At 35.7% G+C, this 26,725-nt stretch overlaps 1 protein-coding gene and 1 pseudogene across 5 annotated transcripts in view; both read right to left on the bottom strand.

The window, feature by feature from the left end:
* Positions 1-26,725, bottom strand: part of LOC144312683 (uncharacterized) — a 2,041,845-nt gene that overhangs the window by 1,173,044 nt on the left and 842,076 nt on the right. The window lies entirely within an intron of this gene.
* LOC144311876 (heat shock cognate 71 kDa protein pseudogene) lies at positions 12,959-13,712 on the bottom strand (annotated as a pseudogene).

Here is a 26,725-nt window from a genome sequence, read left to right on the forward strand (position 1 = left end):
GTCAAAGGTGCAGCTTGGATATTTCTAATTATCTAATTAATCTAATAATATATTTCCTTTACCATTTTCAAACTGAAAACATTGCTACACTTGAAATCTTGGTTGTTGCAGCCAATTAAAAATAGAATTTCAGCAGAAGCTTCATTTCTGGTAGACTTAGATCCATATTCATAGTGGGAACCTGAGAGTCTTATTTTTTATCTTAAAATTAAAGTAGAAAAAACTTTCTTATTTTGCCAAAATCTCAATCTTATATACATTGTATTCATTCCTATGTGTGTTACAGCTGAAAATTTAACTTTCCTGAGAAGAGATAAAAAGTTTGATGAAGTCGGTATAGTTAAAAAAAACCTGTGGAGGGGCAGCCCCTGTGGCACAGCGGTTTAGCACTGCCTGCAGCCCAGGGCGTGATCCTGGAGACCCTGGATTGAGTCCCACTTCAGGCTCCCTGCATGGAGCCTGCTTCTCCTTCTGCCTGTGTCTCTGCCTCTCTCTCTCTCTCTCTCTCTCTCTCTCTCTCTCTGTGTATCTCTATGAATAAATAAATAAAATCTTAAAAAAAAAAACTGTGGAGAGAAATGTTTGCTTGAGAGTGTTATACTTACTAGTAAATACTCCTTCAAATAACTTAATAAAATTTATTGAGGTCTACCAACCAAATACTCCCTGTTGTAGTTCTCCTCATCAAAGCACCTTTATAATTATTATATTAATATATTTTACTTGAGAACATCTTGGTCTAGCTTCCTTGTCTCCCTGAAGGCATGGTTCAGTTTCTTGATCTATGGTTTACAAGAATGCAATATTAGAAGATGTGTTTCATAAAGAGGAAAGTAAATAGAAAACAATGATTCTCTTTGTAAGGTTATGTATACAGAAAGATGTTTCCTATGAGATTTCCTGTTCTGTTTTCTAAACTCAGCCAAATAAAGGTTAGAAACTTTTCATTCCTATTTATAAAATTGATGTTTGTTAAGAAAAACTCCTCTTGAATCTGTATTATATATAAGTGGCATCCTAAAGCAAACATGGTATGTATTTGGTGATATTTAAGCTATGGAAAAACAATGGGAAAAAACAAAGCAAAACACCTAGTTTGTTTATTTTCACAGCTCCTCACCTTGTTTTCTTTTTCAGTCTATCCTCCTACTAACTTTTTAAAACAGTGGTGTCCGAGCATTAGTGTGTATCAGAATCACTGAACAATTTGTTAAAAGAGCAGATTTCTGAGCCCCACATCACAGGATTCAAATTCTCTGAAGATCAGGGGATGGGGATATTGGCCAGATTCTAACATTTTTAAATAAATTCACTTATTTCATTTCCAGAACCCATTTCTAAAGTGTATTTTCCAAATTATTGAGAGGAAAAAATAGAGAACAATGAAGCAATACTTAAGGTAAATGTACAAAATAAAAACTGACTTTTAAAGTATGTTGTCCAAGACACAGATAGAAAATTTCCTTTACATTTTCATGTTTTTCAAGGAAAACAGAAAATGTACACTTCCTATTTCACTCCCAGTAGTAGAAGGAACGAACTATATACTCAGACCATAGTCTGAACCTCTAAGTCTCTCTTGCTAAGAGAATATTCACAGTGCATTCTGAGTTGGGCCTTCCCTGGCCACGCTCCTCTAGTTCCACTCTGTAGTTTACATAATCTCCTTACTCCTGGCTATACACGCCTCCTCCAGCAAATTCTGAAGGCAGCTTTCAGATCTTGTACAAAGCCTCCCAGATTTATTACCAGTTTTCTGCAAGGAGTAATTCTACGTTCTCAGCCAAATCCCCGCTGAGTTTTGTGGATATTCGTGAAGGATAAATACAGCATGTGCAGGACAAAGAAATTTTGCTCTTCCAATCACCAAGCTGGATTGCTCAGTTACTGCTGACAGAAGGAGGCAGAAATGATACGTTTGTTTGATCGTGCCAAACTCTTTCATACCTCGGCATAGACTTCACAGGCCAGTTGCCACATATTAGTATTTTAATCAGGAAGCAGCTCGACTGGGGGAGTTGAACAAGAGAACACTTCCTTTCCTTCACATATTTACATCCTTTTATCTATTTTTTATCTAATTCTTCTTCTGAATAGACATGTAGACAATATGCAGGAATCCAGATGGCACTGGAAAAGTCACCAGGATGAAGATTCTGTTGCAAATGTTTATTGTCCCTCCCACACCCACATGTCCTAAAAAGCTCTAATAGCACTAAGAAAATATGGGATGCTATATACCACCGGAAGGACTGACATTCAGAAAAGACAAAAAAAAATATTCCAACTTAGATACATTTCAAACTTGGTTGGGAAATAAAGATGAAGTACTGATAATCTCCAAAATCAACTAGGCAAATTCATTCCCCACCCCTCTCAACTCTTCTCTATCTTATTAACTTTCCTCTATTGAATGTTATAGACTTAAGGTAGATGCTTTACAGTTTCTTCTACAAATATCAATAGTATAGGTCATTGGATTAAAAGAGTCAAAAAATTAAAATGTCATTCTATCTAAGAAAAGATAATATTAACTTTGGTGGAAATGCATGGACCAGAATGATTTCTAGTTCTAATCAAATTTTCTTTTCAATATCCTTTGTGCCAGGTGATATCTCCCTTCTCTACTCTCTACCTGCTTACCCCCATAGGGTTCCATGAACCTAAATTTATATGTCTTTCAATTATTTATTGTATGTTCAGATTATTATTAGCTATAAAAATTGTATTTCAGTAATTGTCATTATTTTGGTATAAAAGAGAATATATTTTAGAAAGAAAAATACTGTTTTATACTAAACTTCTTCAGAGCTGCTTTTGATTAAAATTACAGAAATAACTTTTTTACTAACTTATGCCTTTACTAAAGGTCAGAATGTTGTTTTCTAAAATAAGACCTTTATTTTCCAAAGCAAGTAATATGATGTATTCTGTACTTTATATTTTCTTAGTTATTGAATCATTTTAATAAAATAATAAACAATTTCCCCAAACCAGCATAAAATATACATATTCTGCTCTGTATTTTTTCATACAAAAGCATCCAAGTTGCTGTTAGCTTGGATATGGATTATTAGAGACTCCCCTAAATCTTATTCAAAACTTTTGCTTAACATGATAAATCTGTACTTGGGCTCTGTTTCTGATATATTATTTTTTGGTCATGGGAAAACGGGGAATTATAGTTCCTAAACAGCAACTTGGATGCTTTTGTATGAAAATAAGATAATGTGTAACTAAAAGTAGTCTATATTGTCAAGTTATTCTCATGTAGCAGAATCCCTAAAACAGGCAATCCTCAGATTACTTGAGACCCTCGCTAATTACTTGAGCACCAATATTCTCTGGTATTCTCTTGGTTTTTCTTTCATAGTTGAGAAATATCTGCAATAATTCCAAACATGAAATTCTTATATGATAATGTCCAAATCAAGAAGAAAGAGATGTCTTCCTATTCAGCTTTCTATTTTTATTACAGAGGGAAATCTTTCTAAGGAGCTTTAAAGTAAACTTTCTCTTATATCTACTAGCTTAGGACAGAGTCAGATGCCCAGGTCAAAACTCAATCATTGGCAGAGTGAAATGAGGGTTATTCTGTTGGATAAACAAACAAACAAACAAACAAACAAACAGTTAAAAAAATATGATTCATCCTCTGCAGCTGGGGTGGAGTCAGAATTCCCAGAGCTCATGGTATCTAAGTGCTGTGTGAATAAATTATGTCAGTGAGGAAGAAGCAAGAAGTGGTTGCTGGGTAGGTAATCAATAAGATTTGCCACAAGCCAACATCTGTGCGCGTGTGTTTAAAAAGTGTACAGAGGTGGAGAACTTTTAGTATTATGGGTATGACAAGTCTGCATTTTGTGGGACTATCATTCTTACTTCAGGATTTGTAGCATTCATGATCCTCATCCACCACATACCAATGTCATCGCTTTGCTATAGTCACTGGTATAGCCCTAAGGTCCTTTTCTAAATATTCCCTGGAGAGCAACACTGTTCTCAGCCAAAAATCACTGGCACTGAGTATCTTCCTACTTAAATTCTGGGTATGTTTTAAAGAAAGAGGAACTGATTTGGAAACTAATAAATCCTTCTTAAGGTGGAATATCATGGAATGTTTGAAATCAAGTTGTAGCAATTCTCACAGTATATTATATTTTATGACATGCTTATGTACATTCTGTTACTAGGTCTTTGAAGTAAATTATTTTTTCATCACAAAACTGTGTAGAGATTTTATACACATACACATACACAAATTTGTGGAGAAGACAAAGGCTTTACATCAGACACTGACACCTAAGAGCTACATCCAAGTTTCTCCACATTGCTGCATTTCTCTAAAATGAGGATGATTATACCAAATTTAGAGTGTTATCTTCAGGATTAGATGAGATCGTATATGTGAAACATAGAAAACATTATCTAGAAGATACTAAATACTTTTTAAAAGATTGTATTTATTTATTTGAGAGACAGTGAGAGAGAGAGCGCACAGGCATACACAATTGGGGGAGGTAGAAAGGAAGAGGAGAAGTAGACTCTTTGATGGGCAGGGAGCCCCACTCTGGACTCTATCCCAGATCCTAAGATCATGACTTGAGCTGAAGGCAGACACTTAACCAACTGGCCGCCCAGGTGCCCCAATACTAAATATTTATAAATAACTCTTTCCCATATTTAAATACCTATAATGAGCAAAATAACTAGGAAGGAAGGAAGGAAATTAGGAAAGAAGGAAGGAAAGAAAGAAGGAAGAAGGGAGGTAGGGAGAGGAGAGGGACAGAAGACAATAATGAAGAAAAATAAAGAAGAGAGAAAGAAGAGAAAGGAAAACTCTTCATTAACTTCTGCAGAACCTAGGAAACTTTATCCAGTGACTTCACTGACTATTTTATTTCATATCATTTTTCCTCAACCTGTTTCCTTTTATGAGCTGTGTTCTTTATTTACTTCAGTTATACTCCTTCCATTTAAATTTGTACTTGGCAATTATTAGTTTAAGTAGTCTTGAGATTTTATAGCATAAAATAGGTCATTAGCAATTGTTTTTGTGCCAGCCCTTTTCTCTTTAATATTAAAAAGTAAATATGGTATTAAGACATTTCCAGAGTCATAAGAGCTGCCAGCAAGAGCTTCCAAATACCTTCCCTGGCAAAATTAAATTAATACATTCATGAATTCTTTCTACTTTTGCAGCATCTGTCTGTACAATTTGTAAGTTAGTTCTGTGATGTTGGCAATCAATGTTATTTTTTTCAATGTCATTTTTTAATTAACCTATCTGTATTTATATAGACATATAAGCCTATTTCTATCTATATAGAGATATATATGGATATTAAGCCACAACCGAAATATTATTTTTTATAATTTGGTAAGAGATACAGTGCCTTAAAGAAGAGGCAAATACTAGAACTTAGTTTCCAAATTTGGCCTTGCTAATACATCTTATAAATTGCATTCAGTGATGGTTAACCCACAATTTCTTTGACTTGTCAATATTTAGATATGATGTGTGGTGGCCATTTACACAGTTTTTCCTTATCAATTTCAAGCTCTGTCTTCTGGTGTCATATTTTGTCATCAGGAAATATGGCTTAGTACAGTAGATTGCAAGTTCATCCTATATGTACTATATGTACCTATATGTATGTGCAGAGGCCAAAAATTCTGTGGGCTGATCTCAGATGTGAATGTGTAGCTTCATTTGCAAATAACTAATTTCCAGGGTTAGGGATAAAGAGTTAATAACTTGTTTTGTATAAATCCTGCCAACCAATGAGCCAGTATGTTTCCAAACACCTTTTACCTCAGAACACAAAAGGATAACAGCCAAGTAAGAGAGTTTATTTAAAAGATTGCCGTAAATAGTAGTGTTCGAGATTTAAACATCCAGTTACCTTCACTCTGAATTCCTTCGGGTTCTCATTTCCATTAAATCTAACTTTTCTGAAGATTAGTTTAGATTAAATCCTGGAATTGGCATTTGAGACACCTGTCCAAGACGGTACCTTAATAAATGATTCAATCCCTCCCTTTGGCATTACTAGAATTCATCTCAGCTCATGCAGTAAACAGCAAACACACCAAATAAATTCACCATGTGTTTGCTTAGTTCTGGAACAGAGAGTTGCACAAAGATTCAATCTACAAATCTTATTATTTGGACAGAGTGCTTTAAGCTGATGATTGAGTTACCTACTGACATCAAGTACCCATTTACTGGCAGGTGTTAGAATCTACATTAATGACAGGGTGTGTGATGGGAAGCACACAGAGTAAAAACTCTTGTACTGAGATGCCCATGTGAAATTTTGCCTGGCTTCCAGACCTGCCTTAAGTGTGCCCACATGGAATTCAGTATCTAGATAGCACCTGCAACTCTGTCCATTCCCCCCTCACTGGAGAGAAGAGAAAGAGCTATTATATTTCTCATGCTGGGAGTTAGAAGCATTGAATTTAGAAAACTAGTGGTAAAACAAAACAAAACAAAAACAAAAACGAGTATCACTGGTTCTTTATAATGAGTCACTCTTAATATTGTTATGTCTCTTATTAATTTCATTTTAATTTGTTGTGCTTATTCTCATGGTAGGTTTCTAAGATGAACATGACTCTCAAATGTGGACTGAGAATAAGATTTGGAATTCATATCTGGATAGAAGACTTGCCTTTTGCTATTTGTAGCAAGGTGACCTGGACCTCACTTCCCTCATTTATAAAAATAAAAGGTTAGATTAGATATTCTCTAAAGTCTGCTTTTTATTTTTTTAAAGTCTGCTTTTTAAAGCTACTCTACTAGTTTTGTTTTGTTTTTTCCACCTTGCCTCATATAGAACAGTGTTTTTTTTTTCCACTTTTGAAATGCTTCTCCACAGCCCAAAAAAAGATCTTTGTCACCTGGTCCTTTCCTGCTCCTCAAGGTCAGTCTTACTTATTCCCTATCCTTACTCCACTCCAGGCAGGTACGTAGTGGCTTTGCAACTGCCTTTCTCAGTTCCTTGGCATGTACGCTTTCCTCTATGTAGAATGCTCTACTCCCAAATTTCCCTCAGAGATGCATTTTCTGACAAGCCAATCTATCTTAGTTTAGGTGGTCTGAAAGGAAAGCTCTAAAATAAGGATTCAAGCAAACAGTTCATTTAGGAGGTAAAAGAAAACACAGGAACAGAAGTGAGGAAGTGATATAGGTAAAGAACAGAGCCCATAAAGTGCAGATGATTAAGCCAGTCATCACTGTGGGTCAGTGGAGCACAACCCCACAGAAAAATTCTAGAAAATAGTATAGATATACTTTGGAGCTAGCCTTCATGAGGGCTGAGAAAGCTTAGAATGGTTGTGGACTGAGTTCTAAAAGTCATTGGTTGGCAGCTATTCTGTGAGATGTTATTTTCCTTCCACTTTAGCCCTGTTCCAAGCCAAAACATTCTTCCTTTGTCTTCAGAAAAAGCCCACAGACAAAGACATGCAGGTACAAGAAGTTGGAGGTTGGCCTGAATCTACTGAAGCAGTCAAACTCAAGGGAAGGATATTGACAATGTCTGCCTTCTGCCATCTAAAACAGCATCTTCCCCCTCAAACATTGTCTGCTCACATGGTTTTCTTTTTACTCATATCATTTACCACTTTCTAAGGTTATGTTATATATCCATTTATTTATTTTGATAGGCAATTTGTTATAGTACTTGAAAGAAAACCCCCAATCCAGGCTGCCTAGCTTTGAGACCCAGCTGACTATGCTACTATTTATGCAAGACTCTTCCCCAGTTGACTCCATAATAATAAAAATTTCCTCAGTGGGTTATAGTAAGGTTTAAATTAATGTTGTTGTTTTTTTTTTTTTTTATAAAGCCTGGGAACAGTACCCAGTACAGAGTATGTACTTTTTCAATGTTAGTTATTATTGCAATAGTTTGTATATTGCCTGTCTCCCCTCAAGAATGAAAGCTCTGTGCAAGATCAAACTTCTTTTGTTTTGACCTTTTCACTGTAATCTCCAGGGTTCAGCAAAACAAGAATATAGTTGCTCAATATAAATTTGCTAGTGAAAAACTGGATGAAAGATACTCTTTCTAAGAATTCCATTTTCATAAATATTACTTCTTACCCCATATCCCCCCAAAAAACTCACCTTCAAGTAATTATTTTCAATTTTCTATTAGCTAATATTCATTTCAAAAGTGTCCTACTTTTTAAGGAATCCTGCTCTGACTCCATCCTTTTTCTCCATGCTGCCTCATTCTCCCTCATGCTTCATTCATCTTGCTTTTATCACACTCTATTGAAATTATTTACTTGCTCATCCTTTCCTTGAGGATGGAGAATGTATTGTTTCAGGTTTTTTCCCCTAAGTACCCAGCCACAAACCAGGTGCTCAATAAATATTTGTAGAATGAATGAATGAATAAATTTGCCCAGCTAATGGTTTTAAGACAAGGCAACTAATTCTCCAAATGCTGTCTAGATTGCCCTCTGGTGTATAGATAAGTTGAAACCTGCAGAAGTGAGATGACAGTGTTACCTCCAAAAAAATCTGAAGTAACCACAAAAGGACTAAATTTTTTTGTGCCATGCGTACTGTGGACCACTGACTCTAGAACAGAGGGTCATCAAAACCTTCCTCTTTTGCAGTACATTGTGGTAAATGAAACAGAAATATATTTAAGTGGAAAATGAGAACCTCACTGCCATTATTCATGCAGTCAGTTGTTATTTAACAAGGATAATTAAAATTTCTAAATTACTGCACACTAATGGTATTCTTTTTTTCCCCCGTCGGTTTACCTAGTGACTGACCAGCAACCAAAATTTATATGATAAAAGATTCTGGAGCAGAAGCATTTTGATCCTATCTGTTACTCATTTTTCTGTTAAAAAGGCATTATTTTGTTGTTGTTGTTGTTGTTCTTTCCAATTAATTTATTCAAGCATCTGAGAAGTACTCTGAATTGTTGATCTATATTCTATCAAATTAAAGCTAAGTATCAAAAAATAAAAATAATAAAAAATAAAGCTAAGTATCATGTTTCTCTATATGCTAGCTATATGTTAACCTGTATCTGGAGAAGCTACAGGCTAAATTAGCATATAGAATGTCTCTAGGAAATTTTTGAATAAACACAGAATACATCACAGTGACTTAGGATCAACCAAAAAGATGAAACATAAGACAAATATGTTTAGATATCCTTGTATCCATGACTCAGTTGAAAATAATTCTTCTCTCAGAAATCCAAAAGTTTGGTTAGTTGTTAATTTGTTTTATGCATGATTTAAAGTGTGTGTGTGTGCACCTGTGTGTGTGTGTGTGAAAAACAAGAAATTTGTATCAAATGTAAAAAAACAAAAAACAAAAAACAAAAAAACAAGTGGTTCTGAAGCAAGGAGGCTCAAATGCTGATTTCATTCCCTTTAGACAAATTGTTAATCCCCAATTTACTATGAAAAATTTGTTCTAGCAAGTTTATTTCTAATTGTGTGTTCAGTTCCAAGAAGGGTAGAAAATTTTATCTCCTCAATGACTACTCTTTACTTCATCTTCAGTTTCCCACACCAATCCTTCTTTTTCTTTCTTGTCATAATACTTCTTCATTAGCTCCACATTTTCAGCCTCATTACAAATTCTATTTCTGTGTATAGTGCCAATCAAATTTGACACATTTTGCCTTATTTTCTTCCTTCCAATTATTATACCCTAGAGAAAAAAGATGTCCACACCTTAATGTCCCCTAAATAATAATGCTTTTATTATTTTCTTTCTCTTTCTTCTTCCTTCCTTTCTTTTCTTTATCTCTCTTCTCTCCTTCTTTCCTTTCCTTCTCTTTTCTTTCTTTCATCTATCATTAACACAAAATTTCCAAAATTAATATTTAATTTAATCCCTTAGCCTGCACATCAGGACAGATAAACTTTGCTTTTGCACCTTGAGTTCCCTTTTAAGTCATATTCATCTCAAATGTCACCTTATCTCAGTCTTTCCCAATGCTCAGCACTTTGAATTATTATTGCTCCACCTCTGTTAGCAAAATATTTCAAAATGACATGTCCTGTAGTAAGATTGGGCTTATTCTTTAGATGCATGACACCACTTGCAAAAAGTATTATATGCACCTTTAAATTTCATGCATGTAGTACAAAGGATTGGTTCTAACTTACAAAATCAAATAATATTATTAACATGGTTATAGAAACTTCAACAAAATTAGAGTTCATGTAAATCATTTTTTAAAAGATTTTATTTATTTATTCATGACAGACACACAGAGAGAGAGAGGCAGAGACACAGGCAGAGGGAGAAGCAGGCTCCATGCAGGGAGCCCGACGTGGGACTCGATCCTGGGTCTCCAGGATCACGCCCCGGGCTGAAGGCAATGCTAAACTGCTGCGCCACCGGGGCTGCCCTAAATCATTTTTTTATATACAAAAGTTACCTGTCTATGGTCTACCAACTTATTTTTCTCATACATCTCACATAGTAGCTCTTACTATCATGAAACTCTCCTCAATTTTATTTATAAAACAATAGCCTCAGAGATACATGAAATTTCATGGTTCAGTGATTGTCATCTAACCAAGTCATATAAGATTGAATCATCCAGGGTTAAATAAAACACCTGCCTTCAAATATCTATTACCTGAGATTTCTCTGATTTCAATCACACAATCAGCGAGCTGACCTCTGAGATGGAAGAATAGATGAAGAATAAGGATTTGAGACACTGGCTCTGTAACTACTTAACTGTGTCAGCAAAACATTACATATACTTTTATAGTTTAGAATGGACCTTCCCAAACCAATAATATCTAAAACCACCAAATTCACTCTCCCTCAACACTTTGTAAAAAAAAAAAAATGACATTAATATATGTTTCAGGATTAAAAACTAAAAATAAAAATCAAACAAAAAAAATTGTGTATGTGTAACCCAAAAGAAGATAGTTGTCAGTAAAGATTTTTTTAAAAGTGCTTTAAATGCAATCCTTCAGAGATGCATGTGTCTTGCCTGTACATTTATTTGTAAGGCAAGCAGCTCAATGTTTTGTACATTTAGACTCTATAAATTGTTTTGAATGAATGAATCACTGACAGGTATCTGCTATTTAGTTGTAAATTCAGGGGCAAAACAAAGAGATGGAATTTCTAACAGCAACAAATGTGTACAAATTTAGTCTCAGCCTTCGGCCCCATGCTCTAAGACCTCCATTATGTCTCCACCCCTGCCTACCAGCCCATTGCCCTATGTTCTAGTCACATCAGACTCTGTTTTCTAATCTCTGTGTACAATCTCTTGCTGTAAGCTTTGCCTATTATTTAAATTCATAAATCTTTTAAGAAGTGATAAGTTTTCTTCTTAATTTCATGATTCTTAAATTGAAATTAATTGATCCTATGTTCTTGGCTCATGTATATTGATTTCCAAATTGTGCTTAGCCACCATTTATCATATATAATAGATAATTATTAAATATTTTTAATTCAGTTGACAAAGCTCAGTTAAAGTTGAGTAAATTTGTGAACAAATATTAATGTATTCTTTATAAAAATATTTTATTTATTCATGATAGACACAGAAAGAGAGAGAGAAAGAGAGAGGTACAGACACAGGCAGAGGGAGAAGCAGGCTTCATGCAGGGAGCACACGGGACTCGATCCTGGGACTCCAGGATCATGTGCTGGGCCAAAGGCAGGTGCTAAACCTCTGAGCATCCAGGGATCCCCTCATTAATGTATTCTTATGACTAAATGCAATTAATTATGGAGAGAAAGCTATTCAAATCTTAAAAAAGAGAAAAGTTCAAATATTATTGCATAGGATAATGTTTATAAAATAAAATCTGTAATGTTTTAGTATTTACTTTTATTCTTCTATAAACATTATATATATTACTATGACTCCCAGAACATTAAATATTCACTAAGCCATCTTAAGTAGCACACATCTTCTTACCTTCCAGAAAGTAAAAGGTAAAAGAAAAGAAGAAAAAGAAAGTCTGGAACAACATCACTAGGAGTTAGTCCGCGTGGGGAACTGACTGACTGAGACTGACATCAAGGAAATCGAATTCTGTAACCTAGTGACCTCCACAAACACAATGGAAAACCAGACCCTGTGATCCTGTTAGTGAGTCAACTCACCTGTCTTTAGATGTCAAAGGGGAAAGAAAGGGGAAATCTCCACACAGTAAAAGACCCCAGGACACCATGAGTCTCTAAAACCTTTAAGCAGTTTATACCTACATACTAATTTAATCTGTATTCAAAATTATCACTTTAAAGAATGAAAACATTATTTCAAATGTAAAATTAGAGTAAGATACAATGAAAAATATTACATAATAAAATTAAGATTCTCTTTGGTTATATATTTAATTTTATACTGATATATAACTATCTCCCTAATTCATTACGAAGTAGCTGCTAAAATGTCTTTACCCTAATTAAGTTTGGAATTTCTGAAAAAAAAAAAAAGAGAAAGAAAAAAAAAGTTTGGAATTTCTACCTATCCTAAAGGCTGCTGTTAAAAAAAAAAAAAAAGTGACTTCATTGGCCTCAAAATATTAACACTTAAGATATGCAGCATGGAAGGAAGAAAGAAATCTTATACATGAATTCCATAAATATGAAGGTTAAATTTCACCACATAATGAGATTATATCCTCAAAGTATATATGATCATTAAAAATTTATTTTTTATGTTGCCAATTTTAATTTTTTTTTCATTTATTTATGATAGTCACACAGAGAGAGAGAGAGGCAGAGACACAGGCAGAGGGAGAAGCAGGCTCCATGCACCGGGCGCCTGACGTGGGACTCGATCCCGGGTCTCCAGGATCGCGCCCTGGGCCAAAGGCAGGCGCTAAACCGCTGCGCCACCCAGGGATCCCTATGTTGCCAATTTTAAATACAGTTTTATTTAAGGCATTGCATTTTCCACTTAACAACACAGTGCTTATAAAGTGCAATGTTTATTTCCTTTCCCTGTGCACATATTCCATATTTAAGTATCAAGAATGTCCAGTATATTTACTATAGCAGCTTGACTTTAAAACTGCCATGAATTTTCTACAAATTTGGCTCCTTCAAATGTGTGGAACAATGCTAGACCTGTCATCAGGTTGGCTTAATCAAACTTCTTCAATGGTAGGCCCAGAGGAGGCACCACCAGAGGGAGGAGGTCCACCACCAGGAAAGCCTCCAGGCATTCCTCCTGGCATGCCTCTTGCACTCTGGTATAGCTTCGTAATGATGGGGTTGCAGACTTTCTCCAGCTTTTTCTGCTGATGTTCAAATTCTTCCTTCTCTGCAGTCTGGTTCTTATCGAGCCAGTTGATGATTTCATTGCACTTGTCAAGGATCTTCTGTTTGCCTTCATCATTGATTTTGCCCTGAAGTTTTTCGTCTTCAACAGTTGCTTTCATGTTGAATGCATAAGACTCAAGTGAATTCTTGGAAGACACCTTGTCTCTCTACTTCTCATCTTCCGCTTTGCACTTCTCAGCTTCCTGGACCATGCGCTCAATGTCCTCCTTGCTCAAGTGGCCCTTGCTATTAGTGATGCTAATCTTGTTCTCTTTTCCTGTGCTCTTATCCACAGCAGACACATTGAGGATACCATTACCATCAATATCAAAACTGACTTCAATCTGAGGAATGCCATGAGGAGCAGGAGGTATGCCTGTGAGTTCAAACTTGCCAAGTAAGTTGTTATCCTACTACTATCCCATAGTAGCAGCTGAAAATACAATCACTGCTTGTGATAAGTATTTCATCCAGATACAAGTCTGAAAAATGATATTATCAATTTAGCATTTATAATAATCCTAAATATACTCAGTGCAGCTATCAACATATAACATCTGGAGAGTTTTTTGCTGACTAGAAAATCCATCTTTGTGGTTAGAGGCCTCCCAACCCCTCTGTGTATATGTATACATACACACCCACACAAATATACTCTGTCATCATTAAGTTTAATTTCCAGACATTGTACCCTTCATTTCAAATTCTTGGGGTTGAAAACTCACTATAATACCCATGTATTGACAACCTAGGTAGGGTCTACTGGATTTGAATCCCAGCTTCACACACCAGTTGTATAAACTTCACACACCAGAGTATAACAAGTTACATATTCTCTGAATGCTTTTCCTTCTCCATAATAATGGTTACTTTGTAGGTTTATATATGGAATAAAGAAACTATTTTTTTAACCAAAAGTATAGAATATAGTGCATAGTAGAGTCCAGAACACCAGTAAATACTGTCATACATAGTTTCACCTAACTAAATAATATCCTTTCTTTCCCAGGTTTTTCCTCCATTATTTGCCCCTTTCTACTGTCTTCCATCTTTTTTTAATCAATATCCTTTCTTAGCATGCCAAATAATGTGACTACAAGCATATATTTTTATTTATTTTACTCATGATAGTTTATTTTACAACATAATTTTAAATATTAAAAGTTGATTAGTTCTTTTAAGACTTCCTGAAAAAAATATGTAATTTGGATTTTTTTCCAGTGATATTGAAAATTTTTTGTAGACTTGAAGTTGTACTAAATCTTTTATGCACAGCAGTAACTTAACTTCACAATTCTAGACTAGAGTATTTCCAACAGCAACAGTAATCCGGGTGCTGTTGGACTTCTCTTACTAGGGAGCAGAAATTGTAGTCTGCTTTCTCAGTACTCCTGTAGCCTTGGGTAAACCCTGCTGCTTTCTTGAAATCTCCTCCTACTCCTCCTGTTTGTTTTATCTTTCCATTTGTTCACTCTATCAGCAAACATTTTTGAAGAGACTTTGATGTGCCAATTACGGTGCTAAACAAATAGGAAGTAATAGGCATAATCTTGAAATCAGCTGACAGAGCTAATGGCCTCATGAAGAGAAAACAAACTGTTCAATTTTATTGCAGACTTGTAAGAAATATAATGGGATAACCAAATTTTGCTATGGGGACTTTTAGGGGACACCTAACTTAGGTTTGTGAGGTTCAGGAAAGATTTCTCTAAAGAAGTAATGCTTAAGTTGAGAACTATCACAGAAGTGGGAAGAAACCAGGAAACCAGGGAGAATTTTTCTTTCAGCTTCTACTACCTCCCCAATACACTAAGTATTTTGGCCTTGGCCAAGAGACTTTACTCAGGTTCTAACACATCCTGGGTGACTTCAGTGTCCATGCAGAGGGCCCAAGCAATACCCAAACTTTTATTTTGCTACCCTCTCTACACTGGTGACCTTTGCCTACTTCCTTTTTTAAAACACCTGGACATACCAGTGACAAACCAGACAAAACATATTTCTCAGTATTTGTCTTTTGAATTCTCTGAATATTTACCATGTTGGTTTTCTGGATTTCATTCTCTTTCTCTACCAAAGCAAAACAATACAAAGCAAGAAAAAAAATCCAATAACTCCTGATTTTTCTTACACATTCTGTTTAATCTCAGAAACCTTTTTTTTTCTTTTGATTTTTTTCTTAGCCTAGCCCTTAAATGTTGCTAATCCTCAGGAATCTAATTCTTTTTCTTTCTTACTCTATATGCTCTTCAGCATATGGCTTCACTAATGATCTAAATACCAGTGATTCAAATGTCTATTTCTAGCTGAGATTTCTCCCTTGATTTCTAGACCTGTATTCATTTAAGCTACTAGGATATTTCTCTTGAACATATTACTGTGCCTCAAAGTGAAATTTGTCCAAGCTGTGATCTTACTCCCTATTCAAACTTCATCACATCTTGTTTTACATATTCATTTGTTCCCTATCTTTGAATAGTATCACTATTGACCTTGTATTTCAATTCAGAATGCTAGATAATGATCCTCACTTTTCCTTTCACTCGCCACCCACATAGAATTAATCACACTGCCCTAGATCTCACCTGTTTAGTATATCTAGAGGACAGCTACTTCTCACCAATCTTTTCATAACCTAGTTTAGGTGATGCCACTTCTTGTCAGTATTACATTATTTGTGATAGGTAGATTTTTATTCCCACTTATGTTTTGTCTTCCTTGTTAGATAATTATAGTTCCTGTAACATTAACCTCAGCCTTGGCCATTTGTGTAGCTTTGGTTAATAAACTGAGAATTAATACATGTGGCTTTAGTTTAGAAACCAGCCATCATGTGACTCAACCATCATTTTACCATTCTATTGTTAAGGTAAACACAGATAAAGAAAACACACAAAGCAAAAGTATATGAATAAGGTATACTCCCTAGTTGAGTGGAGCTGTAGACTATGGTCTGATATTGGGTAGGTTCACCACTAGGGTCCTTAGATGAGGGCACAGATGGTGTTCAGCAGCTGGACAAGGCTGTAAGCTGAGCTCTGCTGTAGGGCAGGGCTGGGTGGTACTATAGGTTGAGTTCCAAGGCTGACCAGGGTCACTGTTCAGGCTCCCTGGTTGTAAGAAGCCAGAGGCTATACTCAACAGTTGAAGAGCACTGCTGGCTTGGCTTCTTGCCCAAGCTCATCTGTAGGATGGAATTTGTAGCTGCCTACGTTCTCTCATCATTTGACGCTAAAGGCTATACTCAGTAGGTGGGTGGTGGTATAAATTTTCTTCCTTGCCTGAATAGGGTCATATAATAGATTCCATGACCAAATCAGCTTGTGGCTAGGAACCCAGAACTTCTCACTAAGCTCTCTGGCCAGATGGGGCCACTTATTTGGCTCTGCAGATGGGACAGAGTCACTGGTTAGGAGCTCTGTTCAGGTGCCCCTGCAAGAAGGAATGTGGTCATCCAAGATCTGAGGGATGGTAGCAGTAAGCTCCTTCCACTTCTCTTTCTCTATTTTAACTCCAGTGGTCAGATCTTGCAGATTATCCCAGTGATCTATGTGAGATCCTACTCACATAGGAATATCCTGCAGGGATCTTGCCCATCTTGTGCCCCCCACCCAAAATCATAGCCCAGAGGGTATGTTTGCTTGGAGGAAGGGCAATGTAGTCATAGTGTAGCTACTCTTCCTACCCACCTAACATGATCCTTTTCAATTTCTGTGGTTCAAGGGGATGGTTAAGCCTCCGCTTTGGGTCCTGGGGTTTTCACATTGGTGTCTTCTCTATAGATAATTGCTAGTTGGTTTTCTTGTGAGGGAGACTGAAATCAGGAATGACTTATGTCACCGTTTTGTTGATATCAGCCCAACAAGACTATTTTAATGTGAATATCCATTTGATATCATTTTTACTGTCCTGTACTTTTTTCCTATTGAACAATGCCCTTAACTATATGACTGTCAATTGTGTGGACCTCAAGCAAAGCTCTTATATTAAGCGAATTAGGTTACTAGGTTAGTATCAACTTAGGCACAATGATTTGTTTATCTATATAGGGTGTTATAAACTGAATTGTGTCCCTCCAAATTCATTAATTGAAACTTTAACCTCTAATATGACTGTATTTGGAGAAAGGGACTTTAAGGAGATAAATAAGTTAAATGAGGCTATAAGCATGGGAACAACAGAATTGATGTTCTTAAAGGAAAAGGAAGAGGTACCAGAGCTCATTCGTGCTCGCCTGCTCTCTCTCCCTCTCTCTCTCTCCCTATCTCTATGCTCACACACAGAGCAAAGGTCATGCAAGCACATTGTAAGAAGGTGGCCATTTATAAGACAGGAAGAAAGGTCTCATCAGAAATTAACCATGCTAATGCCTTCATTGTGGACTTTAAGCCTCCAGAACTATGAAATTAATTTGCTGTTTAACTCACTTTGTTGTATTCTTTTATCGAAGCTAAGTAGACTGATACATACGAGCATATTATCAAAGTACAGGGCATTAGAGTTTATGGACATTGAGGGAGATAGAGTAATCCTCTTTTTTTTTTTTTTTTTTAAGGATCACTATCTCTGAGTACAAATTCTTGGAGCTTCTAGAAGCCCTAACCCTGATACAGTGGTTCAGAAAGCCTACTAATATATATCAAAACTGATTGATGGCACACCAAGATGGGGCAAGGAAAGAGGGAATAGAGACACAGAGATAGAGAGCTGATGTATTGTTTAAACTTCTGGATCCAATCATGTCAGAAGCCAATGATACTACTTGATTTCTTAGTTATGTGAAACAGTAAATTACCCTTCCTTTCCTTTCCTTTCCTTTCCTTTCTTCCTTCTGTCTTGTTTTATTTTGTTTTGTTAAACTGATTTTTAAGTTGAATTTCTATCTCCTAAAATCAAAGGAGTCATGACTTGTATATAATTATTCTGTTTCAATAAGGTCTCCCTTATGTAATCTAAATAAGAATAGATAATGAGAGCAGAGAACAAATTGACTTAGCTCACAAAAACAAGAGCAGTATATATATATTTAGAAAGGATGAGATGAGTGAGCTTCATAACACAATCTTACATGATGTTTGGATTTACTGAAATAAATTCAAATATTGGTGAGGGAATAAAAGAAAAGAAGAATTCTAGTAGAATAAGACTTTGTATCTAAAATGGCACATTTATGGTAGTTCTCTGAATTTGGAAAACATGGGTCAAAATTATTTTAAGCTTTAAACACATTTCTTTCGGCACTCTTACCATTAAAGGGGGAAAGCTCCTTTTCAGCATTTTTTTATACAATGAATAACTTTCTATGCCATTATTCACCATTCATTAAGGCTACTAAATAATTGCTTTATTTGCATAGTGATACAATGTCCACCTTTATGGATATTCAATGCATCCATATTAATAGGATCAGTATCAAAAAAGAAGAAAAAAACAATGATTTGCAAATGGTGAAACAAATTTACAAAGACCTGTACCAATTTCCTTTTAATTCCCTAAACCAAAGCACAGATTTTGAAACAATGAATATGGTTTTTAAACCTCTACAATAAATAAGCAATCATGAAATTCACCGGCAAATTACTACTACTAATGTTTAGTATGTGCTCACTACATACCCCTCATGATTTTAAGGGCTTTAAATATTTTAACTCCATCAATTCTCACAACACTCCTGATTAAGGTATTATCTCTACAGATGAGGATGTTGAGTTGTAGAAACCCCCAAACCTTGCAAAATCACACACTTGACATAACTAAGACTTGATTCTTAGCAGTCTAAAAATAAGTTATTTTACTCAATATACAATGAGGTCTCTAAAAGTCTAGTGCATTCCTTTTATTTTACAGCTGGAGAAATGAAGGCCAAGTGAGAATAAATATCTAACAAAGGTCACATTTTCAGGTAATGATGAAACTATGACAGAAACTTCCAATACCCAGATTCCCAATTCTGAACTCTTCCTACTACTATGTCTCTTATAAGCAAAATTCTCCAAACTAAGATATACGGTGATTTCAGTCAAGTAGGGATCTAAAATGTATTACAATTTTTTTAAAATATTTTATTTATTTATTGAGACACAGCGAGAGAGAGAGGGGCAGAGACACAAGGCAGAGGGAGAAGCAGGCTCCATGCAGGGAACCTGACGTGGGACTCAATCCCAGATCTCCAGGATCACACCCCTGGCTGCAGGCAGCACTAAACCACTGTGCCACTGGGGATGCCCTAAAATGTATTACAATTTAAACATGGTGAGCCACATTCAACTCAGACAAAACTACTTTCTCCAAAATCCCTGTCTTGTATGTTTCTGGGTAGGGTGGGCAACAAGGAGATTCTTCTACAAGATTTTGAGAAAGGAAGTGAAACAGTAACCATTTTGTGGCTTGCACACAGTGTCACAGATCTGTCTACTGGCCTCATTCCTGTGAATCTATTGCTGGGTCTGCAACTATTCTGCCTTTCCTTGAATCCTCCTTCAGCTTCTCTGACTTCTGGGCCAGGTATGTGTTTAGCTACATCACAAGAAACTAGCTTCTGTTGAGTACCCATACCAAAGATTGCAGAGGCAACAATAACTAACAAAAGTTTCTCTGTTCCCATGGGGTTCTAGGTTGTTCTTAAGCTCCCTGACTTTATATGTATTTTCCATTCCTAACTGCCTTTCAGCCATTCCTGTCATTATGTAATGGGTTGATGAATAAAGTGCCCATTATGATAAGGACAAAAATTATTTACAGGTCAGCTACATGGATATCCACTTACCTAAGAGAATCTTTCTAGAGCCACTCCTGAATGACCTTTATGCCAACAGAAGAAACCAACACTGTACCCCCATTATGGCACCACTTCCTGAAGGATCAGTCAGCTATCTGCTGGCAGGTTGATCATATTGGACTTCTTCCAGCATGGTTGTTACAAAGCTTTGTTCTTACTGAAATAGACATGACTATTGATATAGATGTTGCTGCTCCACTTAGCAATGCATTTCCCAGATGGGATCACAGATTTTCTGGATATCTTATTATCCACAGTATTCCAAATAGCATCACTTCTGACCAAGGAACTCATATCACAGAGAAAAAAAAATTTAAAAAAAACCCAGGAACATACCCATGGTTGTAGGATTTACAGGTTTATCATGTTCTCCATCATGCGGAAGCAGTTAGCTTGATGGAGTGATGGAATGGCCTGTTGGGGTCTTAATTACAGAACCAATTAGGTAGAAACATCTTGCAGGGCTAGAGCAATGTACTCCAGGATAAAGTATATGCATGAAATCAGCATCCATTATTTTCAGTTGTACTTAGGATAACTATATCATGTTAGGTAGAAGCTTGACTTTGTCATTATCTTTATTTGGAAGCTAAGCATGATTTAATGAGATGCTTATTGGTGCCAAGTTGATACGGAGTGGATTATTTTGGCTCTACAATGTGCCAAGGTGGCTATGCTGAACTACATTTCCCAGAAAACTTTTCCCTATATATCTCCCCTTAGGGCGGGGAAAGAAAGTCCTTGAAGGTGACTTAGAAGGTGAAAATAAAGTAAACACTATTTTGTATTTTACACATTTTGTTGTTGCTCTGGTTCCTTAGCTTATTGGCATGAGACAGCAGGTGGGGCTACTACCACTACTCCTTCCCTTTTACTTTCCTTCATCTTTTCTAACTCTTGGGTCAGGTGCTTCTGCTTAGCCACCTTTTGCAGGGCTCTTATACCACCAATGTTGGAGGTAATAAGAAATGGCATGAGTTTTACTGGGATTATAGTTGTACTTGTGGGTTCCAGATTGGTTTTGGTTTCCCCCACTCTGCAACCATCTTCCCTTCCTACTGTCTTCCCTATGGACTTCAGGCTTCAGCAACAGAAGCAAGTGTCACAGCCTTAAAGACACTGTTTTACCAACACCCACAATTGCATACTGTCAAATCTTTGTAGCAAATTTATTCCTATATCATATGTATTTATCTGTTTCTATCTATGTATCTACCTATACATGCACTTATATATGCATCTGTCTCTCTCTCTATCCATCCAAATATCTTCACTAGTTCTGTTTCTGATTGAACTCTGACTGATACACACAGATAATACATAAATTCAATTCAACTAAGATGACTTCATAAAATATTTCTATAAAATTGTTAATATTAAAAACATACAAAAATATGGATTATTTGGCCAATACAATAACGATTATATTCCACTACCTCTACAATGTCTCATTTTGTCAATACAGATATATCAATTATTTTTTCAAATTGAAAAGCATAATTAAATTTATTGATGACTTGAACTAATAGGAACCAGTTTGGTAAAAACATCTTTACATATATGTAAATATATCTCTAAGGAGACTGTCACCATTTTAATAGCATACATTTCAGAGCAATATCTCATTTTCTGTGCTCAGTTCAGTTATATGAAATAAATATCATTAATAAGGCTGTTTTATAGAATAAGGAAACTGAAATTTCAAATTGTTCACTTTCCTCCAAATCACATAGGAAGTGAAAGGATACTTTGAATACAAAATACTTAATTCCATATCTTGCTCACTTATGTTCAAAATGCTACATTCTATTTAGAATAATTTTTTTTGGATTTTTAAAATTCTTGAATTAATTAAGTAAGGGATTTATTAATTGATGAGTTTTGTTATGGGAATTAAATATAACATTGCATGAAGCCTGAAGGTTATAGGTCTTCAATATGTGTGTTTGGCAAATCTTAGTTGTTGATGTGATGATTATCATTATTAATATTTTAATCTAATTGGCTTTATGCATCATGTCATGTATATTCAATAACACTGTAAACTTAGCATACCAGAGGGCAGCAAATTTGCCCCACATCAGTTCTTTAAGCTTAAACTGACTGGACTGAACTACTTGACAACTGTGTCCTTGATAAAATTAAGTTTTAAAAGCTTTGGTTCCCTCATCCATAATATGGATATAGTAACAATAGTTACCTTATAGTGTCATTGCTTGAGTTTCATTCATAGAAAAATGGGAAGCCATTAAAGTGTATTAAGAAGGAGAATTTCGGGCAGCCCAGGTGGCTCAGTGGTTTAGCACCGCCTTCAGCCTAGAGCATGATCCTGGAGACCCAGGATTAAGTCCTGCATCGGGTTCCCTGCATGGAGCCTACTTCTCCCTCTGCCTGTGTTGTGTCTCTGCCTCTATCTCTCTCTGTGTGTATCTCATGAATAAAAAAATAAAATCTTTAAAAAAAAAAAAAGGAGAATTTCTATTTGCCCTTGTAAAAGAATGCTCTGTCTTCTTGCGAAGAACGGATGGTTGAGACTAAAGCAGAGATGTGAAAAATAATTAACAAGCTATAGCATGTTCAGGGGAGTAGTGCCATCTTTGACTAGGATGGTGTGTCAGTGGAATTGTGGTTTTATGGTAGAATTCACAGGACTTGGTGGTAAGTGGAGAATAAAAGAAGGAAGTTTAAAAAGATACCCAGGTTTCTAGATTAAGCAACAGGGTAGATGACGTAGCTACAAACTGAGAATGTAAAGAATAGAAAAGAAGCTTATTTTGGTAGTCGTGATGGTCAGAGGTATACAGAAACAAACTTCCTCCCCTTCCTTCGATTGCTTCCTAGTGTACGGATTTCATTTATCTGCTTCATTTTTATGAATATCTATATTATTCAAGTCTGAGAGTCTAACAGAATAGGCTTGTGGACAGAATGTCGTGAGAGGGTCATTTTAATAAATGCTCAAATCTTTAAAAAAAACTCCTTTTATTGGATATCTATCTTTAAACAATCTTATAGGCCTTGCTCTCTAATTTATTATTAATTTCTTTGAGACATAAACAAATATTTCTGTAACAACCCAATTCTATTGTTTTAACATCACCTCTATTGTAGAGAGCGGTGACACTTCTATATGAAAGAATGATTTACACTCTTTGCTTTAAATTTAACTTTTCTGCAGCCTCTAGCCAGATTGGTGCCCAAATAGTATTTAGGGTACATTTTTCCTCTCTCTTAGGTAGTTTTTTACCACTCCAGCCACTCCTACAAAATTTGAAAAATGTCCCAAAATATGCAAGTGCTTGGATTACCCCCATACTTGTAAATAAAATGACTCTTTGACAACAACGAACAAATTTTAATATTTATTTATTTGAGAGAGAGAGAGGTGAGCATGAGCCAGAGGAGCAGAGATACTCAAGCAGACTCCATGCTAGCATGGAGCCTGACCTGGGGCTCGACCTCACAGCCCTGAGATCAGGACCTGATCCCAACCAAAAGTAAGATGCCTAACTGATTGTGCCACCCAGGCACCCCAACAAAAAGATCTTTAAACAATCTGATAGGTATGTATTTCAGACGTATATGTATTCCAGAAGTGGCATGTGGCATGGTATGAAAAGTATATATAGGAATCAGTGGAAATTTAGACTTAAAGTGAAGTCCACAGAGAATTTTTCAGCATATTCTCTGAGCAAAAATTAGGAAATATATGCAACTTGAGAAAAACAATATCAAGCAAGAAATCATGAAAGTAAAACATAACATACCGTCTTTAAAAATCTAGATAGTTTTTTTCTGCATATACTTGATCATAGCATTTAGCTATTTAATGAGTATAATTTTGATTATTTTCTTGATGAGACTATGACCATCTTGATGCCAAAGATTATAAAATTTAATTTTACATACATTATTCTTAGACGAAATGGATGTTCAAGAAGCACCTGTTGACAAGATGAAGTGTAGAATGAGATTTGATAGTATTAGAAGTTTTATATATTCAGTTACTGCTGCTGACATGTCAGTAGCATGAAACAGCTTGTAATTGTCAGGATGATATTATTTGTCATTTGTTAAATGAAGTACTAGCTTGGCTTAGAGTTTCTTGCACTGTTTTCTGTAGGGTGATGGAACATTTGGAGTTTATCAGCCAGTATGGATAAATTTATCATTGGGTATAACCCTTTCTGGGTCATTCAGGTGTAGGTTAAAAAGAAAAATGACTATAATGCTGGTGAGAGGTATATTTGTTTGGCAGCCCTCATGCTGAACTCAATGTACTGAAAGTAAAGGATGCAGGCAATAGCCTTGAGTCCAAGCTTCCAGGGAACCCTTTACCCCATTGCTCCTTGCTCCTGACCTCACATTCATCTTAAGAGGTGAAGCAAGAGTTCATGTCCCTGGCTCCTTCAAACTTGGAATTATAGCCCAACTCCCAGTCAGGCTGTCAATTACTGCCAATTTACAGGGCTAAGGGAAAAGGCTTTATGGCCTCTTACAAGCAGAAAAAGAAAAGAAAGAGAAAAAATGTGAGGTGAATATGAGCTTGTGAGATGCTATCAATATGCATATTTTGCTTTGCCATTAATTTCCTAAAGCTCTCTGCCTTGTAAAAATCAGCTATCACACTGACAGCTAAAGGAAAAATATTACAGAGCATTTGGTATTCAAATATCAGTTGGATAAATTGTAACTTTCCCCAAAATGAAGCCTATAAACCAATGGATCTCAATCTTTAATGCATATTAGAATCATCTGGAAGGCTGTTAATGCACCCCCAGAAATTCTGACTCATGAGATCTAGGATGGCATTGGACAATTTGCATTTCAAACAAATCCCCAAATGAGGATGATACTACTGATCAAGACACCACAATTCAGGAATCACTGCTTCAGCCAAAATTCAGTTTTAAGATCATTTTGTTCATCAGTTGATATAAACACTGCACATGCACTTTTAACCTTAAAACAAACAAACAAACAAACAAACAAACAAACAAACAAAAACTCTGTGAAAGAGGTATTAAATGCAATGGAAGAAAGGTGCATTACAAGAACTGAATCCACAGGACAGAACAGCCTTTTCATTGTCCACACATATTCTAGAAGAAAATGAGGATGAATAAGATGATAGGCATGCCTGACATTAAAGAAAAGCTTATCCGTGCCTAATGCAATAGAAAATGTGTTTAAGAACAATTCACAGGCATAAGAGTCTGACCCTTCCGTGAGCCAAGTTCACGAAGTCCTTAGCTGTTGGCTGAATACGTGCAAATAAAGTACAATAGGTGATGAAACAGGTCTATGTCATGTAAAATGTGACATACTTTCCACTATTCTCAGAGTTAAAAAACGGAGTGTTTGACCTAGACTTAAGTTTCTTTTTTATTCTTTTTTACAAATCTATCTTCCCTCTTCAAGAAGTTAACCCAGTTGTATAGATACAGGCTATATGGATAGGTAAACTGATTTTAAAAAATGATACGCTCACATTTTTAGAAGGTGATACTAGCTTGACATCAGTCGTGATCAATTGGAGAAATTTTGACCCCCAGAGAATATTTGGCAATGTCTGGAAATATTTTTGATTGTCACAATTGGGGAGGCACTACTGACATCTAGTGGGTAGAGGCCAAAGATTCTGCTAAAACATTTTATAATGCAAAAGACACCCCCACCCCCACCCCCACCCCAAACTCCACAGAGGATCATCCAGACCAACATGTCAGTAGTGCTAAAGTTGAGAAACCCCAATTTATACCCAGGAAATAAATGGACTGAATAGAATTCATCTGTTCACATGCATTGCCACAGATGTGAAAGAAATAGGATTGGACTATGGTATAGAGGATTAGAAAATCTCCAGAAATTTGTTCACACCATGCTTCAACCTCATGGTTATAGATCTGGCATCTTGCAATCTTACATATGCAACCTTACACATGAAATATATTAATTATTAATGAAATTAAATTCCCATATCAATATAGAGTATAATTTACCTATTTCTTTTTCTTTTTTTCTTTTTTCTTTTTTTCATTTCAATAGGTATTATCGAAGGTATAAGATTCTGATTGACACTTATATTCTGCTGGTGGTGGCACTGATGGCCACTCTCCTAATAGCGCTTCTAGGACTGATAGTCAAAAAAAAATCACAGACACAAATCTTTCCAAATTTACTCAAGCAATCCAATTTGTCTTTTGTAATGAAGTTGGCATATTTAAAAAAATCATAAACAGAAATTGCTCAAATGAAAGTATTTGAATAGTCTTCTCAACAGTTTTTTTTTCATGCTTCAGTGATAGTGATTCTTTTTATCAGTCACAGTAAAAGTAAATCAATATTTATGTAATCCAAGAAATCTGACTAATGCTAGGAATTACTGAATAGACAATTACATTTCAAATGCAAAATTTAACAAAATAGTGGTATAATACAGGAAGCAAATGAAGTAGCAATACAGTAAAACCAAGTGCATTTCAAAGAGCCCACTGATTTGAAGCTTTTCCATAATCTGTTTTCAAACCTTCTTTTGATATTCATAAATTCAAATTAGATAATAGAATTGATGAAAGAAATAAAAGATGTCTTAAAGGTATCATCTTTTAACATAATATTCTTGGGTAGTTTATGACTAC

The sequence above is a fragment of the Canis aureus genome, chromosome 4 (assembly GCF_053574225.1).
Source record: "Canis aureus isolate CA01 chromosome 4, VMU_Caureus_v.1.0, whole genome shotgun sequence".
Lineage (NCBI taxonomy): Eukaryota > Metazoa > Chordata > Mammalia > Carnivora > Canidae > Canis > Canis aureus.